Here is a 20198-nt window from a genome sequence, read left to right as displayed (position 1 = left end):
CTCTCTCTGTCTCAAACACACACACACACACACACACACATACACACACCACAAATACACATAGAAGAGAGTTGTTTAAAAATCAGAAGAGATACAATGAATCTAAACAATACTTGCATCCAACAGCACCCGTCTGACACTTACAGAACACTTTATTCAGTATTCAGTGCTTAATATAGTGCGCACTATTTTCAAGTGTACATGTAACATTTATCAAAGTTAAACTATATTACAAAAATTTAAGAATCTGAGACATTTTAAAGAATTTATGTTATATAAAACAATCTCTGAACATAATGAACCCAAACTAGAAAAACAAACAGGCAACCAAACCCAGACCATCCATCACCAACAAAAAAACAGAAGTTGTGTTGGTTAGGTATTTGTCTGTATGACGCGAGCTAGAGTCATCTGAAAAGAAGGAACCTCTTTCAACTGAAAAAAATGTTTCTATAGTTTGGCCTATAGGCAAGACTGTGGATTATTTTCTTGAGTAGTGAATGATGTTGGAGGACTCAACCTACCACTGGCCATGACTCACCTGGACAGTTGGTCCTGGGAGTATTAAGAAAGAAAACTGAGCCGACCAAAAGGAGCAAGCCAGTATGCAGTGTTCCTTCATGGTCTCTGATTCAGTTCCTGCGTCCAGGTTCCTGCCTTAAGTTTCTGCATTGATTTCCTTTATACCTGTAAGCTGAAATGAACCCTCTCCTCCAATGTTGATTTGGTTGTGCTCTGTATCACATCAGTAGAAACCAGCCTGGGACAGAGGGATAATTACATGTGTGGACACTTAGAACTAAACATCATAGATTCTAACACATCATGAAGCAAAAAGAGTGTCTCCTGAGAAAGTAGAATATATTCTAAAGTGACTGAAACTAAAAATACTGCATTTCATAATATACACGATGAAGAAACAAATGAATGTGGAAAGGGAAAACAATAGAGAGAAGTAACTGAAGGATGTGTGTAGTCTTAGATTTTTCAAAACCTAATTTTAATAAAGGTACTTAAATGCTTTAACCTTTTTTCTAGCCCACCACACACCAGAGGTAGTAGAAAGGAAAGGTTAATAAGGCAAAGCAGGATGTGGACCTGTTCTGAGAGAAACCAAACTGCATTGTCAGGATATCAGCAGTTCAGTTCACATGAGTCAGCAGTGGCAGTGGGAGCCAGATAAAGCCACAAGGCTCTGACAATCTCCCTGAGTCGGTGGGAGTGGAAAGAAGTCACCAAAATACCACAAGAGGTTTTATAGTGTGTTTCCCTCTATGACATCATGACAAACAGTGACCATCAAAGAATGGCAAAGTAAACCAATACCATACAGCATCAGCAGCGAAGATCAGCATCAGCAAAGTCCAATGATGACTAGCAAAGAATGGTAAGGTGTACTGATACCACACAGCCTCATTTGGGTCTTATTGGGTCTACTGGGTTTTATTTATCCCCTTCCCAAGCATAATGTGTTCTTTCAAATGTCTGCTCCAGCAGAACTTCACAGGCCCTTTCTCCAGGTTGCTTCCAGAAAAACACCACATGTCTGTTCTCAGCAAAACATCCTCCCATGTGTCTGCTTCAGCAAAAACATCCTCTCATAAAACAGTTTCCAGAAAAACATCATATGACACATCTGAGTCTCCAAAGAAACTAGAAATTTCCACATCAGTTGTTTCTTTAAAAAATGAATAATAAGGATCAAAATCTATGAAAACATGAGAAATAGTGAGATAAAACACAAAGCCAATACTTGGAGGGGGAAAAGCCATCTAATAGATTACAATATTATAACAATAGAATTTTAAAAGTAGCACAATACTCATGAACTTGGATGATTAATTCTTTAGGCATGGCATATACCCAAAATTAATATTTCATATCCACCCCATGACAAAATGAAATCAATAATTTGAGAAGGCTTTTTCTGTAGTTCCTGAATTCCTAGTTCTCCCCAAATTCTTCTACAAGCAATGTGATCCTTGCATTCCTTTTGGAAAATAAAAATCTCAGCCAGGGTTTTCTTTTTTATATAGACAAGTTGGTATTAAAGTCAGTATGAACAGGCTAATAAAAAACCAAAAGAGTTTTGAGAAAAGAATAAATGTGGAGAAATGACATCTTCTGACTTTAAGACTTCTATAAAGCTGCAGAATCCAAGGCAATGGAATATAGTCTAAAGGGTTAGAGCTCATAAGTCATTCAAACAAAGCAGACTATCTAGAACCAGAGCTGCATAATAAATCAAAAATCCACAGCCTACTCCAAGAAGAAAGTATAGTCAGCAAACAGTGAAGGGAAAATACCCGTCTGTGACTTAGCTCTGGCCGGTATATCAGAACCCCGTGGACTGACTGTGTGAAATAGTAAACAATTATTTCTCACTGGACCTAAGTGGCCTAAAGTGCTAGCAGCCCCAGTTCTCAGGGAGAGCACCTTTCCTGGCTTTTGGAAGCTTATCTTTCAGCTGAGTCTAAAGATGCCCCTTGAAAATGTTTCTTTAAGAAACTGTGCCTCTTAGAGACTGAGTCATTGGTGCTCTGTTCAGGAAATTGTCTCCTGTACCAATGTGTTCAAGGGTATTTCCCAAATTCTCTTCTATGAGATTTAGTGTATATGGTTTTATGTTGAGGTCCTTCATCCACTTGGACTTGAGTTTTGTACAGGGTGATAACTACAGATCTATTTGCATTCTTATTATACATGTAGACATCAAGTTAGTCCCGTATCATTTGTTGAAGATGCATTCTTTTTTTGCTTTTTTCTATTGTATAGTTTTGGCTTCTTTGTCTACAATCAAATGTTCATAGGTCTGTGAATTTATTTCTAGGACTTTGATTTAATTCCATTGATCAATATATTGATCTCTGTACCAATACCATGCAGTTTTTATCACTATTGCTCTGTGGTACACTTGAGGACAGAGATAGTGATGCCTTCTGGAGTTCTTTTATTATTCAGTATTGTTTTGGCTATCCTGAGTTCTTTTGTTTTCCATATGAAGTTAAGATTTGTTCATTCTTTCTATAAAAAATTGTGTTGGAACTTTGATAGGGACTGCATTGAATCTATAGGTTACTTTTGGCATCTCTGTTAATCCTACCTATCCACAAGCATGGGATATCATTTTTGGATACCCAGGAAGGCTCCCACCCTCTCAAATGAGAAGGGAAGGGGGTCGGGGGAAGCAGTGTAGGAGGGGGTGACCAGGAGGTGGGCAGTGAGTGGGATGTAAAGTGAATAAGTAAATATAAAATATTTTTTTTTAAAAGCTAAAAAAAAAAAATGAAGAAATAGGGACTGCTTTGTTTTTCTTTTTTTTTTATACTATTTTTGTTTTTTATGGAGCATCTAATTTTGTTTGTTTTAATTGAATTTATTTATCTTTAATTTTTTGCATATGGGTATTTTTGTTTTTGTTTTTTGTTTGTTTGTTTGTTTGTTTGTTTTTAATTCATTTATTATATGTAAGTACACTGTAGCTGTCTTCAGACGCACCAGAAGAGGGCGTCAGATCTCATTACGGGTGGTTGTGAGCCACCATGTGGTTGCTGGGATTTGAACTCATGACCTTCTGAAGAGCAGTTGGTGCTCTTCCCCACTGAGCCATCTCACCAGCCCTGCTTTGTTTTTCAAGAGAAATTTATGGTTGGGAAATAAACTTCAGTTATCAGTAAAAAGAATCTGAACTTCAGCATTGCCATGTTAGAGAGACACAAATATTCAGTTCTCAACAGCCCAAACATCAAGAAAAAACAGTTGGAGATAAACTTACACCATCTGCAAAAAAAAAAAAAAAGTCATAGATTTAAAGATGAGATCTGAAATATAAATCTGGTAATCTGGTAGCATAACACAGAATTTTTTATGCCATGGAATAAGGTATGCAGAGTTCTGTAATGATGCATATTGAAGTTTAAATGCTTTGTTCTGTGAAAGCCACTATGGCTAGAAGAGAAAGATTTAGTACATTGTGTGAGGAGATACTTACTAATCTGACAAAAGAATTTGTGTTTAAAATATTTAATATTCTAATTAGTCATGAGAATTTCATATATTGTGCTTATTATCATACTCATCTTTCCCCTAAATACACCCAAGATGTGTCCTTCCTCAACACCCACTCTACTTTGAAGACTTAATTTTTTTGAATCCCAACAAGTCTAGTTTGTGCTGCTAATATTCTCCTAGGTGTGTGGTCCTCCACTGGAATGTTCTCTACCTATCCTCGTTCATCCCATAATGAAAATTAACTCTCCTGCCCTAGCAGCTGTCAATCACCAATAGCTCACCAGTTCCTCCATGCCGGGAATCTGTGTGATTTGCGCCGTGCTGGTCTTAGGACACCTGGTACCACTATCACTATAAAATATATTTTTTAAGAACTTTAACACATCCAAGGGAAAAAAAATCAATTACTAAAAATTAAACCATAAACTTAAGTAAGCATTTTCCCAAGATGATGTCAAGGTAGTGTGGCTATACATAAAGATATTCAACATTCTTAGCAATTAGAGAAGACAGACTAAAACTGCAGATGGAGCAACTAACCAAAATCCTAAAAATCTTACTTTCAAAGGCTGAGAGGGTAGAGTACAGAGCATTTGGAACACTATGCTGTCAACTTGACATAACCTAGAGTTACCTGAATTGAGAAAATGCTTCCATGAGAATCAGTTGTAGGATTTTCTTAATCAGTAATTAATGGGGGTGAACCCAGACTATTGTGGGTGGGGCCAACCACAGGCTAGTGGTTCTGGGTTCTATAAGAAAGAAGGCTGAGCAAGACTTGGGGAACAAGCCAATAAGCAGCAGCACTCATCCATCGCCGCTACATCAGCTGATTCCTCCAAAACCCTGCCTTGTTTGAGTTCTTGTCCTGATTTCCTGTCATTATGAACACCACTATGGAAGTGAAAGTCAAATAAACTTTTTCTTCCCCAACTTACCTTTGTTCATGGTGTTTCATCACAACAATAAAACTCCTAACCAAGACAAACCTCCATATATTATAGCTTATTGATTAATGCCTGTTTCAAAACTCCATGAATATGTTGAAATATGCCCATGAAGTATTTGTTTGAACATGGGTCCTACTAAGAAAGTCAACTCTACTAAATGAGGTCCGGAATATGTGGACTGATCCAAGAGAGGCAGTTATAACCCCTTAGATGAAATTCCAGAGAGCTATACTTTTCCATTTGTGAAGACACTAAGGAGATAGAAAGAGAACCCTTGTGGAGAGCCTTTTGGGGTGCTGCTTAGCAGGAATCTGACATTGGCCAAGGACAAAGAAATAGGCTTCAGGCAGGAATCTGACATTAGGACATCACAAAGAAGTAAGTTCAGGCAGGTACCTGACATTGGCCAAGCACAAGGAAGTAAGAATCTGATTTTAGGGTAGAACAAAAGAAGTAGGCTTCAAGGAAGATTTTGGGCTTGGGCAAGGAAGTGGGCTCAAGTATTTTGGTCATTCTGACAAGCCCTTGGAAACAACTGTCATGGGAGTAATCATCAGATTTGCTTACTGCCTTGCTAGTTCCTTATTGTACTGCTCACCCCTAACACTTGCATGTAATTAAAATGGTATAAAAGCAAATTGGGAAAAATTAAACCTGCCTTCAGTCTCAAAATTGATAGGACCATGCTACTATGTTGTCTAACTGTCTGTTTTTTTCTTTTTAATCCTCACTTCTGCACTGGAGAACCTGTTGACTAAGCGGGCTTGGTCAAACCCTTTGCCATAAACCAAATTGGTCAGAAGCTCCATCTTTTACTCACAGACTCTAGAACCACTAGAAAGTAAGCCAAGCAGTCTTTGTAGCTAGTTACTTTAGTTTAGTTTAGTTTAGTTTAGTTTAGTTTAGTTTAGTTTAGTTTGTATGGAAGAATATACATCTAGGCTGGCAAAAATGTCTAACTAGATAAAAGCAATTGCTGCCTAGCCTTGTGACCTGAGTTTAAACTTTGTGATTCTCATTATATAAGAAAAGAAATTACTCTGCCCTGTAAACTGCTCTCTGACATATGCAGGTATGCCATTGCTTGTAGCCTGCACAGGCACATAAATGAACAAATGTATTTTTTATAATTTGTTCATTTTTACTCTATGCATGTGTATTTTGCTTGTATCAGTGAATGTATATGTACTATATCAGTTCCATGCCCATGGAGACCATAAAACTGTGTCAGATCTCCTGAAATTAGAGCTATAGAGATACTATATGTGTTTTGAGAACCAAGGTCCTCTGGAAGGGCAACTAGTGCTATAAGTCAAAGAGTTCTCTCTTTAGCTCCAAATAAATGTAACTTTTAAAATAAGAAATAAATTGCAGCCTCTTTGAAAAACGTTTTTCCTCTTCCTTCTAGAGTTAAACAGAGGATTATCAGCGTTGAGCAATCCCACTCTGAGGCATTATACTCTAGAGATTCCATATCAAAACCTGACTATTAATATTTAAAACATCTTTAGTCATCCTTAGCCTAGCTGTAATAAAGTAAATATGCTTCAGATAATGAATGGATAGACAAACAGCATGTGCTTACAGTGGAATGAGAGGGAATGGATTCTCCATCCAGGCACTGTCATGGTAACTCAAAAGCAGTTTCAACAGATTACAAACTCTGTGTTACATCTAGGTGTCGAGTTAGGAAAGTCACACTTATAGTGTAGGGAAGCAGATGACATATCAAGGTTTAGGCAAAAGAGTGGGACTATAAAAATGACACTGTGATTCTGCAGTTGTTTTGAGATCATAGAGCTATACTCCATTCTGACTGTGGTGTTAGTTGTGGTAAATAATATGTTCTTTAAAGCTCCTTGCTTCAACAAAACTCAGTGTGCTTTACATTAATTGCAAAAGTAAAGAATAAATCTCACTGTTAACAAATTAGGTAAGATTTTCTTAATAGTTACCAGGGGCTTAATTTCTTAACCTCTTGTGTCTGAGTGATAGTATTTTCTGTGATTGGGCAGTACTCTGTGGCCAATAGGATGTGAATGAAGCTAATTTTAATATTTAACATCACAACAAAATGTAAAATATTTGGGCAGATTGGCGCAAACATCCCAGTTGTCTTGCTATTGCCCATACAGAGAAGCTCTGGATGATGTAGGATGTAAACAGTGCAAGTAATCAAGGGGAATCTTGAACAGCCCGAGTCCATGAATGACTGTTTTTTATCTACATTTTTCAACTAACCCTGATAACCATGGTACATTTGAAAGAAAGGTATGCAGCATGAACATTTGCTCCATTTAACCATCAAGTTAAGCTGACCAATAAACAAGTTAGTCATCCAAGCTGAGTGCTTTTGCAGCAGAAAGCTAAAATAGGTCAGCTTGGCATGGCATTCATGCCAGCAGCAATGGACACATCAGAAGCTAGGATTAAGAATCCTTACATTAAAATGGTGACTGTGCTATGTCACTTGTGGAGCTGATAATATGACCATTGTAAAGCAAGTCTACAACAGTGGCTTTCTGATCAGCAGTTTGGGGCTTTCTGGGGCTGTCAGAAAATTTAAAGGTAATAATCAATCCTTCAAGAGAAAGAATGTTCAACTCCAAATACAGCTGGTGTTGGGCCTGAGACACTAGTGTTGAGGAAGGCACGTCTGCTATGTTTGGGTCTGCAGAATCAAGAGGAGAAGCTGGATAGTATGAGAGCAAAACGGCAAAGAATAAAACACTGCTGTCATCAGGGTTTCTCAATATCGGAAGGTTGATCATTTTTACAGCTTCAAAAATGAAGAGAGAGAACTGAGAAGACTCCATAAAAACTAAGACTTTGGCCCAAGTGTCAGCCGGTAAGTTTGGCCTTCACACATCTGCAGCTGAAACCTCAGTGGAATACAAAAGAATCCACAGGTGAATGGCCCACTTTGAGACACAGCACGAAATCAGACTTGAGCATGGACGAAGGAGCGAGGCAAACAAATAAAAAGGAAACAGCATTGAGTTCCCTCAGAAAACCATTCTCTAATTAACAGAGAGAAAAAAAGACAAGTGCAGCAAAATCGTAAAATTTCTCAAAAAGTACTGGACTAGATTTTCAGAAATTTGAAAATGATTGGGATAAAACAAGATTGTCTAATAAACTTTTTAAAAAGTTGAATTTGACAGTAAACAAGTCCTGGGTGACTTTCCCTAAAGAAAGCTATGGTCAATGGGATACTTAATGCAGTACTTGGCTTTTCAAAGATGAAGAAAGAAGCAGACGGAAAAGCTGCCTGGCTTCCAGGTGAACATATGACACAACAGCAACCTTTTTGGTTGTCCAGGATGACTAAAGGCAAGGAAAATGGGGAGATGAAGACAGCAAGTCATGACTGGAGCTACAGTGAGTACAGGCTTTCCCATGAACTGAATGCACCAGCCGACAAAACACTCTTTTGTTTCAATATACCCTGCAGTGAGAATACCTAGATACTGTTCTAAGCAACTGTAAAGTTGAGGGTTTCTTTTAAATGCATTATTCTCAGGTAAAAGACCGATGATTCCTTATTCCCATAGTGTCTACCCAATAAGAGTTCAGAATTAGAAAGAGCAGTGGTCACTTAGGTTCTTGTTTCCCTCTTCTTCATTAGTAAAGACTACATATTTCTGTTATTTTCCTATATTCATGCTATGTAGACACACATACACACACATACCTAGAAGGAGAGGAACTAATATTTTATTTTAAAATCCCCAGAGTTGAAATTTCACCTGGTCCCACTCTAAATAGAGATCTACAATCAATTAATTACTGGCAAATAGTAAAGCAGAATGCTCCCGGGACTACCCTCTCCTGTGCTATAATGGCTGGAGTAAGCCGTGTACAGCCACAAGTTGGTTAATCCTCATCCCTGGATGACTGCATGGTACATAGACCACATCCTCCCTGCCAGCCCTGCTCAGGCATGTAGCAAGAGTGAGGTCTTCAGTATTATATATGTGCTAATTCATCCTGCTAAGTTTCTTGTAAACCAAGAATTATTTTGTGCATTCGACAAAGAGAAATAACTAGGAGATATTGAAAAGACTAACAAAATGCACAAACAAAACAAAACAAAACAAAAACCACACAACATAGTGACTCGAGGGCCACAATACACAGATGTCTGCTCAAAATGGCCCTGAAACTCACAGCAGTAATTGCTTTGCATGCTTCAGTGTCCTGGGATGTGGAAGACAGCCTTATACACTGCAGTGGTTTGATGAGAAATGCCCTCCATAGGCTCAGGTATTGAACACTTGGTCTGCGGTAATTGATGTTGTTTGGGGAGGCTGTGAATCCTTGCTGGAGGAAATACATCATTGAAGGTAGGCTATGACAGTTCATAGTCTCACCCCACATCATCCACGGATTTGTGTTTGTTGTTGCTGTGATCCCTCACCTCCCTGGGCCTCTTCCACTGTCATGGACTATCTTCTAGAACCACAACCAGAAAGAACTTCTTCTTTCTAGAAGTTGATAGTGGCATTTTACAAGAGCAATAGAAAGTAACCAATAAGAAACATAGCTCATTCCTGAAACATTTTCTCTCCAGACTAGAAATATGAGTGCTATGGTCATAAGACAGACTTATGGAGTGACTGATCAGGAGGAAGATAATTCATGATGCCTCCCACAATTCATGCATCCCATATGTGCTCCCCATTTTAACTTTTAGGCTAAATCCAATATTTATCAGAAACAAATTGCTAATAGAAGTCTTTGCATTTTTGCTTCTTTCATTTGGGCTGCAAGTTTTTCTCAAATGAATTGGTAGTGTAGGCAAAGGCTGGAAACCACTGCCTTTTGGGGAAGACACTAGTTTTTATGAGGTTGGTTCAGAGAATTTTTTGTCTCATTTTTCTGCCTCTGCAACTGGGACTGTGTGTTAGTTTCATTTTGATAGATGACAAAGAGATGTACAAACCACAAGATATATATATATTTTAGAACATATTTGATAGACTCAGAGACCTTTTGCCCTTTTATATACTGCTTGGAAAAGTCAAATCAGACAAATGTAATAATTTGGTTCCCCTAGACTTTGTTAAAGGAGCCAGGTCTGAGAGATAAAACTGTGTCTGGTTTCTTTGTTCTCTGTTATGAAACACAATCACAAGACAAATTCATAGATCAAAGGCTACACCAAAGATGACATATCTGGTTTTCCTTCATAACAGATTTTCTGTTATGGTATAGATAATGTATACAGTCAGCACAAAATACATAAAATCTTGACAAGTTAACACCACAACGCTGCTTTCTCCAAAGATTTATTCTGTTTCCAAAATTTTCTCAGGAGCAATAAACTCTCCTGTTGTTAAGAACTGAATTAAAGGGGGAAAATTAAACAGCCTATCTCAAAGCTTCCTATTTGCTATTCCTGGGGTCCAAACTCAGAACGTAGAGGTTTTAATATGTGTGAGATTCTTCTGGTAGTCTAATAATAGCTTTTTGTTTGAATGTCTGATAAAATTGTAATTATAAACAATGGGGTCAGGGAGCGCAGCAAATGAAGTTTTCTTTGCTATCTGGCTATCCTCGGGATCTTAGCCTGTATGAACATAATAACATAAAGAAATATTTTATTTAAAAAGTAAATGAAATGAAAGACAAAAGGAATTATTGAGTAGGGCCTGGAACACTTAGCATCACCCATGCAGTCCATTAGCTTCAGTTGCTTCTAGATCCCCACAATTCTCCTGGCTGGAGCGATTCCAGGAGGCATCTCCGGAAAGCATGAATCCTGCCATCCTCAGTGAGTCGGGGCTTGCTCTAACTCCACCATTCCTTGCTCACACCTCTGTCTCACACTAATATTCTCTTTGCATCTCTGTGTGTCCTAAAACACTAGTTACACACTTGCTGGATGTTTACCAGATGCCAAAAAGTGTTCTTTGCCTTGTGTTAAACAATTTGAACCTCTATAAATTCCATTACTCAAAAACAGAAGTGGGTAGCCTGGTATCTACAGGAAATCGACCTGCAGACTCCCAGAGACATTGAAACTCACAGAAACTCACAAAATGAGGGCTGGGAAGGTGGCTCAGTCAGAAGTGGAAGGACCCAAGTCCAGTCTCTAAGTCACCCTGCTTTGCTGATGCTCATCTGTAATTCCTGTCCTAGGAGGATAAAGGCTGGGGGATTTCTAGAGATTGTTGGTCAGCTTTACCATGTGAATAATTACAGGAGGCATCATAAGCCAGGAAGAGATCCTATCTCATAAAAACAAAGTAGATAGCCCTACAAAATTACTCCACAAGCAAGTATGTGCTCACACAAAGGCAAGTGACAATGTACACATGTACACCCATGTACCTCCACACACATGAAACACATACACAAAATAGCAGTTTCCCATGTAACTTATTCGCATCTGCCTCTAAAATTCAAATTATCTCAAAATTTCTTATGACTAGTTTAATGTAAATGCTGTATAGATAGTTCTAATATTATTTAGGAAAAATAGGAAGTTGGTATATACTCATACAGATGTTTTATAAAAGTAAATATAGTATCCATTCACACTTACTGAATCTGTGCATACAGAGCCCACCTGCACAATGGACTGACTCTTCTGCCAATCTGATTGTCACCCAAGAAATAAGGTCATCAAATGCAGAGTCATACACTCTCTGAGGTTGTAAAGCTAGCAAATAGCTAAGCCAGTCTCTTCAATCAGCTGCTTCACCCAATGTTTCCATTCACTAACTCATCACACTGCCCAAGAGATGTCAAAGCTATCGAGGGGTTCTTTCCCCTCCAAAACAAACAGCAACAAATTAACACATATGCAATCCAGGAAAGAAGGAAGCAGGCAGCTTCCCTCCGATGTTCAGGCCGAAAAATCTTCAGGAATAATATGCTATCATTTTTCAGACTTCTCAGGCAGAGGATAAGCTTGAAAAATCAAAGACCTAGCGTGGGAACAGACAAGATAGAGACAAGGTGGGGGAGAAGTTCGGAGAAGGCTCAGAGAGAATTTGGAAAGATGGTATTCAAATCAGTAAGAAAAAGTTATCATTGGGTCACCTCAGCATCTTCTGTGGTAAGGGACAGTTAGCTACCTTTCCGTGAGGACAGCGAGCAGAAGTTGGGTCGGTTGAGAAAGACAATGCATTTGGAACTTACAGGGAGAAAGGGGGAGAAAGGAAATACATTTAAAATAGAAAAATAAAAGAAAATGCCAATAGAGATGGTCCACTCTGAGATTTAAAAAACAGCTTTCTTTTTGTTTGTTTGTTTGTTTTTTGGAGGGGAAACCGGGAATGGAGAAAGTTACATGTAAATAAAGAAAATATCAAAAAAAAAAAAAAAACAGCTTTCTGTAATTGGGAGAGAGAAGGGAAATTGGTTGCAGGCGAGCATTATCTGGGACAAGCCTATAATTATTGAAATGCGTTTTTTCTTCAGAGCCTCTTCAATATCTGGTGATTGTGCTGTAGTCTAATATGGGTGTCTATCTGTGAACCTGAGTGGTTGGTTCTATACAGAGCTCTTTATTCTGTGTCATTCTCAAAGTATGGCCATACTCTATTGCTTGCCCATGGTCTATGCACTTACTGATATATGATAGGTGGATTCAATTATATTTGTGCTTCAGAGAGACATTACCTTACCATTTCCAAATATCATTTATGGCTTTAAAAGAGTGAGTAGCTCCTTATTACATGACTATCAAACACTTCATTTGAGAAAGTAAGGTTTAAATCACAATTTTGTACATAATCAGATCAAATTATAAAAAAGACATTACCATATAAAACTGAATATGACATTAGCTGTTAGCTTCTAGAGTAGTATTTTAAACTACATTAAGTTTTTCAAATGTATTAACTATATCTAAAAAGTTATATTGAGTTCCTAATTGCTTTGCAAAAGAAGAAAAACTTTGAAACTTATCAAGTGACTATAACTACACATTAAATTAATTTATTTTTTGCTGTACTTTAGTGAGAAAGTAAAAACCAGTTGATTCTCTTTCCCCAGAAATGGTGGGTAGTCAAACTTACTCACAAGTGGACAATGTAAAGACAGCGAATGCCTTTGGAGCACTGAGTCACTAGTAAAATGTCTCTATCAAACCCTAACTCTCAAAGCTCAGTGAACAAGATGAGAGGGGAAAGGTTTTGAGAGGTGGTGAGTGATACTAAAGCAAGCATGTGTTCCAGACAGAAAGTGAGTAACACTGAGGTTGTGACAGCTTTAGAGGATTGGTCTAGGTTCACAACAAATCCCATCACTGAGAAGGGGAAGTGAGACACCAAGTCCCACCCATCACCACAAATCTATTCACAACTGGTATCTTCTAAGAAAAGGAAAATGACTTTCCTCTAAAGAAGTGTGGCTCCACACTTTGTCTCTGCAACTCCTTCCATGGGTATTTTGTTCCCCCTTCTAAGAAGGATTGAAGTATCCACACATTGGTCTTCCTTCTTCTTGAGTTTCTTATCCACTTATCAGAGAGTGCATACCATGTATGTTCTTTTGTGATTGGGTTACCTCACTCAGGATGATATTCTCCAAATTCATCCATTTCTCTAAAAATTTCATAAATTCATTGTTTTTAATCGCTGAGTAGTACTCCATTGTGTAGATGTACCACAATTTCTGTATCCATTCCTCTGTTGAGGGATGTCTGGGTTGTTTCCAGTTTCTGGCCATTATAAATAAGGCTGCTATGAACATGGCAGAGCATGTGTCCTTATTACATGTTGGAGCATCTTCTGGGTATATGCCTAGGAGTGGTATAGCTGGGTCTTCTGGTAGTACTATGTCCAATTTTCTGAGGAACCACCAATCTGATTTCCAGAGTGGTTGTACCAGCTTGCAATCCCACCAGCAATGAAGGAGTGTTTCTCTTTCTCCACATCCTCACCAGCATCTGTAAAGCAAGCTTTATTAAATGCTAAATACTGCATAAGAAGTGAACTTTGGTTAAGACCATGTCAGGATTTTCCAGATGAAAAGTTTGTTCCTGTCTACCCAGAAGACATCAGGGATCAGTAATTAATTCAATTTGGAAAGGAATTCTTTTCAAATACAAATCTTTAAAAGAACAGAGTTCTTTATTTTTCTTTCAGAAAGATTCTAACAACTTCCTATTTACAGCTAACTTTTCCAGGACTCTCATTTCTAAGATGAAGAATATCAATATAAAACAAAACATATAGTTGATATATGTATGTATTGCATAATTTCAGGAGGTAGTATTTCAATTCAGACTACATAGCTATATAACAAAACAGTATCCTTATACTGCATAAGAGAGGGGACTTCTGCAGGTGTCAAGGCAGAGAGCAATCCACGGAGCAGTAAGAATAAAAGCTTGGTTTGCATTAACTTCATCGACCTGGATCAAAGTTTAGGGATTCTGATCCCAGGTAGTGTATTGCCAGTATATTTAAACAATGTAATTTTGTAAAAAGTTATATTGGTATAATACATTCTCAGTATACAAGGAAGCATAATTATATAGAAATTCAATTCAGGTATATGTTATTTCTTCCAAGAAAATGGGTTCTGAAAATAGCTTACCTGTATTAGTTTGGGGGCTAGGGAAGGACCTGGTGTGGTCTCAGTCATACAGATAGTGTAGAGGTCGTTTGGGATATTAGCCACCTCTGGTCTGGGTTTTGGAATCTTGGGGATTCTCTGGCTATACAGATTATGTGAGGGTCATTTACACTATTTAGGTATCATCGGTCCTGATGGTGGGAGCTTGGGGGCACTCCTAGCCGTACAGGTAATGTAGCAGTCATTTACATTATGAGCCACCTTCAGTCTTGATTATAGAACCTTGATTGCCCTGGCCCAAGGACAAAACAGATTATCTGACTATTAATCACCTCCTATTCCCACTTTTCTGGAAAAATCGGTTATATATCCTTTCCTTCGAATGAATAGTTCTGGAGGCTTAGCATTCCTGGTTTCTCTGTAGATCTGTGGGCACAAGGGCTTTCATGCTCACAACACATAATAATAAAACAAAATATAAATAATACAGATAAGAAAAAAGCAAAGCACATGCATGGTTTTATTGCAATCAGGAATAATTTCTTTTATGTTTTCATGTGTATTCTATATCCATGGTATTTTGTCTGAACTGATTTTGTAAAAACAGCATTTAAATGTCAAACTTGCTGCCAAACTTGAAGTCCAAAGGATCACACACACACATACACACACACACACACACACACACACACACACACATGTATTTATATATGAGTTTACACCTGTTGAAAATAGATACACCTGTCTTTATCCCCAACTGTAACTTGGTGCATAGCCATTAAAAGGTGAAACACTGTGAATAAAGTAACCATTATATAACCCTGTCCACAAATGGAAGACAGAAGTTGCCTTTCAAAGTTTTTCAGGGACATCAAAGAGGAGTAGAGACTTGCCACCTCTGTATTCACAGGAGAGTTTTGATAGAGACCTACCAACAAAATGTTCTTAGGCTGTATCATTATCATAAGGTGCCTTGAAAACACACAAATTTTGATTATTTACTAAGCACTCATCGCCTGTATTATATTATTTACAGTGTGTGTTTGATCTTTTCTTTATGTAAGAGTGAATCACATCAACTTTTAAAACAAACACATTTCTTAACAGGATATATTTTAATTAAAGGCAATTCAAAGCAGATTTTTATAGCTATGAACTGAGTATCAAGGCCATTTATCATTTTATGTTTTCTTGTTCATTATCCAATAATTCATTACCACAGCCAATGTACAAAGGTGGAATGTTGATTTAAATATTCACTTTCCCTTTTAATGAGGTGAAATATTTACTTATTCATCCATTGTTAATTTAATCCCCTGTCAATTTTTACATATGTCTATTCATTCAAAATTTCAATAATAGCGATCTAACTGATTTGTATTGGTGTGTTAGGGAATGGGTAATGCCCCTTCTGTGAGATATCAAGATGTTCTGTTGATGGGATTGTGAAGATGAGGTCCTGTAAGGCAGCTTGAATGAGAAGAATATCAAAGCTCACTCAAAAGGCAGAACACCTAACTTCATGTTGTTTGTGGTTAGTTTCCTTGACAGGGTTAAAACAGAGTATTTTATGGTGTTGGCTCTGGCTGCCTGACACCTTTATGATTGCTTGTTGTGGATCTCTTATATTTTGGGGGAAAATATTCCCATTTTTAAGTTTCAATCTTATTATACAGCATTTAACATGAGTTTCTCATTCTGGTTTGGTCTGATGTACTGATGTTCAGGAGTTCAGCACACAAAAAAAATGGCTTCCTGTAAATTTTATTTAACTGTATCTATATATCTATTTTACTGCCCATCCAACTCACTACCTACTTATCCAGCTGCTAAATATGTTTTGAAGAAAAATTATTTGCTTCCTTTGTCAAACATGAGCTTACTTAGACATACAAGGAGCATATTCTTCATAAATATGGTTCCTGCCGAGCAATGGTGGTGCATGCCTTTAATCCCAGCACTTGGGAGGCAGAGACAGGCAGATTTCTGAGTTCGAGGCCAGCCTGGTCTACAGAGTGAGTTCCAGGACAGCCAGGGCTATACAGAGAAACACTGCCTCAAAAAAAACCAAATAAATAAGTAGATAAATACATACATACATACATACATACATACATACATACATACAATCCCTTTATTCCTGCTTCACATAGATACAACTAACAACATAGGTATGACAAAAAGAACAAATTGTAGAAAGCAGCATATCATAGGGACTGGCAAGTAGTCTCAGGTGCTAATGGTGCTTTCCCTGGGAGCTGTCCAACCTCAGCTCCATCCACAAGGAACACATGATGAGAAGTGAGAACTAAATCCTACAGGTTGTAATCTGACCTCCACGTGGGTGCTGTGACAAAAACATACCCATATCCACAACCTGTGTGCACACAAATAAATATATTAATAAACAGATAGTTGTATTTTTAGAATTTCTATTCATTTATTATGGCATCCCTTAGCATTTTCCTTGGTGGTTTGAATAATAAAGGCCTGCATAGGCTCATCTTACGGCTTCTCAAATGTTGGACCTCTTTGGGAAGGATTAGGAGGCGTGACCTTATTGGAAGAAGTAGGTCAGTGGGGATGGGCTTTGAGGTTTCAAGAGCCCAAGTCCTTCCCAGTTGGCTCTCTTTCTCTCTGCCCTGAGCTTGTGGTTCAGAAGTAAGTTCTCAGCTACTGTCCCAGCAGCGTGCCTGCCTGTCTGCTGCCACGCTGTGTGCAGTGATAGTCATAGAGTCACCCCTCTGAAACTGTAAGGATGCAGTCAAAGCTTTCTCTTATAAGTTGCTTTGCTCATGGTGCTCTGTTACAGCAATGCACAGAGCAATGAGTCACCACAAGACAGCTACCTTAATAAATCTTACCTTTCATCTTGCTATGAAATTGATTTGTACTATGATTTAAATCTTATACTCAGTAACACTGATAGCATGGTTTGATTTTGGTTTATACTTGTTCTTACCTGGAACACCACAACATCATGAATATATAGGGAATAGTTTACCATTTGGATGTATATGAAGAGTACAGGCTGTGTGGCGATTCAAATAAAATGACTACTGTCTCCCTTGTCTCACATATTCTATAAGCATTTGTTTTAAGTCTCTTCCTTATATTGTTGATTGTGAGCCTAGCCTCTGTGGAAGAGGATAAACCTAGCCCTGCAGAGACTTGATGTACCAAGGTAGGAGCATACCCATAAGGAGCCTCCACCCTCTTAGAAGAGAAGGGAAGGCTAGATGGGGGAAGAGACTGTGTAAAGGGGGACCAGGAAAAGGAGTGCTACTGATCCAGATGTAAAGCAAATAAATAAATAAATAAATAAATAAATAAATAAATGAGAAAAATCTTTCCTTCATAGATGAATGCATTTTTAATTTTGATCAAATTCATTCATTTATTCATCTTATCCAACTCTTTCCAAGCCCATCCCCCACATTCCTCTTTGTGTGTGTGTGTGTGTGAAAAACTGTGGGTGTGTTGTGTGAGTGTGTTTGTGTATGCAACTAGTATTGCCTGCGTGCCTGTGTGTATGACCTACTGTACCATGGGAAGCCTAACAGAAACCACACCCCTGAAGAAAACTGACTTCTTTCATCCAGTAGTTAATAACTACTTGTAGCTTCTCATACCTCATTTAATTCTCAAAGAATTTCCAGTATCTATATTTATTAGTTGATGGTGCTTATGTCTCACTAAAATCTGAAATCTATTATTATTTAAAATTTTTTTTATTCTTACGAGAGAGCTAAGACTAAGCAAGAGACATGCAGTATTATGTTGATAAGAGGAATTAGTAGATTGTCCTCAAGTTCAGGTAAATAGTGTATACTAAAAAGGCCTTTTATATATATTAATCCTCTGCTTTTTAAGGGCTTCCCTTTGCTAGTTTTAAGCTGTGTGTGTGTGTGCCTGTGTTTGGGTGCTTCCATGGCACACCAGTGGCGCTTACAGGAATCAGATCTCCCTGGACCTAGTATATAGGTGGCTCTTAGCTGCTTACTAAGTGTGCTGGGGCATGAATTGGGGTCTTCTTGAAGGGCAATATGCTTTCTTAACTGCTGAACCATGTCTCCAGCACCTTCTTTACTTTTGTTGTGCAATTTTAACTGATAACAAAAGACTTAGAGAAATGGACATGAAACGGAATAACTATGATCCTACTTACAGGTATTTGAAGAAGGACTATTAATTCTAACCTGGAAAGATTTCCAGAATATGATAAAATCCATCACTATTTTGACATGGTTACAGTCAGAACATTTGACATGACACATATCAGGCTAGAGTATGAGTATCTAATCTACTGCTAAATCTCTTTCTGGAAGCAGGTAGTGTGAGACCAGAATTCAGGCTCCCTGTGTTGCCTCTCATTCCTATGTGTAAGTTTATGTTTCCTTCATACCTTTTCCCCTTTCTGTCTGTGGTCTCTCTATCATTTTATGTCCTACTTTGGTTTCTCTTGCTGTAATAAACACCATAACAAAAAAGCACTTGAGAACAAAAGACCAAAGGTTTTATTTAGTTTATAAGTTATATGTCACGGTTAAAGGAAGCCAGGGCAGGAGCTCAAGGCAAGAACCAAAGTAGAGACCATGAAGAAAGATAGTTACTGGCAGGCTTCTCCTGGCTTACTCAGCTTCTCATGTAGTCCATGCCTACTTACCTATGAATAATACTGATTGCATGGAGCTGGACCATCCTTCATTAACTAGCAGACAAGAAAACACCCAGTGGCCACTACAACAGACACAATTCGGTAACTGTGATTGACTCTTCTCCGGTATGTCAAGTTGACAAAAACTAACCTGCATGCTTACCAATTTGTTAGCTGCTGCCTTAGCTAGTAAACATCTCTTGAAGCACCACTGAGTTCTCTGTCCAGCACAGAAAGCAGGTAAAATCATCAGGATATGCTGCTGGCCACACACTGAGATGAGACTCCGTGGACCTTGTCCAGCTCTGTGTATCAGTTCCCAGCCCTCCAGGGACTTGCACTGAGTGACTCAGTTCACTCTCCCAGGCTGACATTTTCAAACTAACAAAAGGGATTTCAAGTCTCTCAGAACCTCACTAAAATCTAAATGACTACTCCTGGTTTTCAGGTAGTTTTTGAAAGATTATTCTTTATTTATAGGCATGCAACAAAAGGAGAAAAAAAGAAGATTAAAAAATCACATGGAGTGCCTACTCTTGCACATTGATAAAAGCTCATTTCTACTTGCAGACACAATGGCTGGTTCACCAGGACAGACTTGCAGCTTATAAAGCTTTCTTTTGTGTAACAACTGCCAAGCAGTGGGGCCTAATGATCTATAGAGTTCTGAATCTCACCTTACTTCTTGATTGCTGTTTCCTTGTAGGGATTCCAAAGCAACAAATGTAAGAGTGGCAGCAGCTTCCTGCAGCTAACCTTGCCTCCACTAAAGGATTCCTATTCCTTTGAGAGGAAAAAATATACTTTGAGGACTAATTTTTCATAGGTTTTTAAATGCTTTAAAAATGAGATGCATCCACATGTTAAAACACAGACAGATAGACTTAATTAAGGAACATAAAAAAACAAGAATGATTAAAACATTTAATTTTTTGTTTTTGTTAATTTTGTGCATTTTAAAATTGTGTGTGTGTGTTTGTGTGTGTGTGTGTGCATGTGTGTGTGCATGCGTGTGTGTGTGTGTGCATGTGTGTGTGTGTGCATGC

Source organism: Mastomys coucha, unplaced genomic scaffold (assembly GCF_008632895.1).
Source record: "Mastomys coucha isolate ucsf_1 unplaced genomic scaffold, UCSF_Mcou_1 pScaffold9, whole genome shotgun sequence".
Classification (NCBI taxonomy): domain Eukaryota; kingdom Metazoa; phylum Chordata; class Mammalia; order Rodentia; family Muridae; genus Mastomys; species Mastomys coucha.
Note: the sequence above shows the minus strand (reverse complement) of the source record.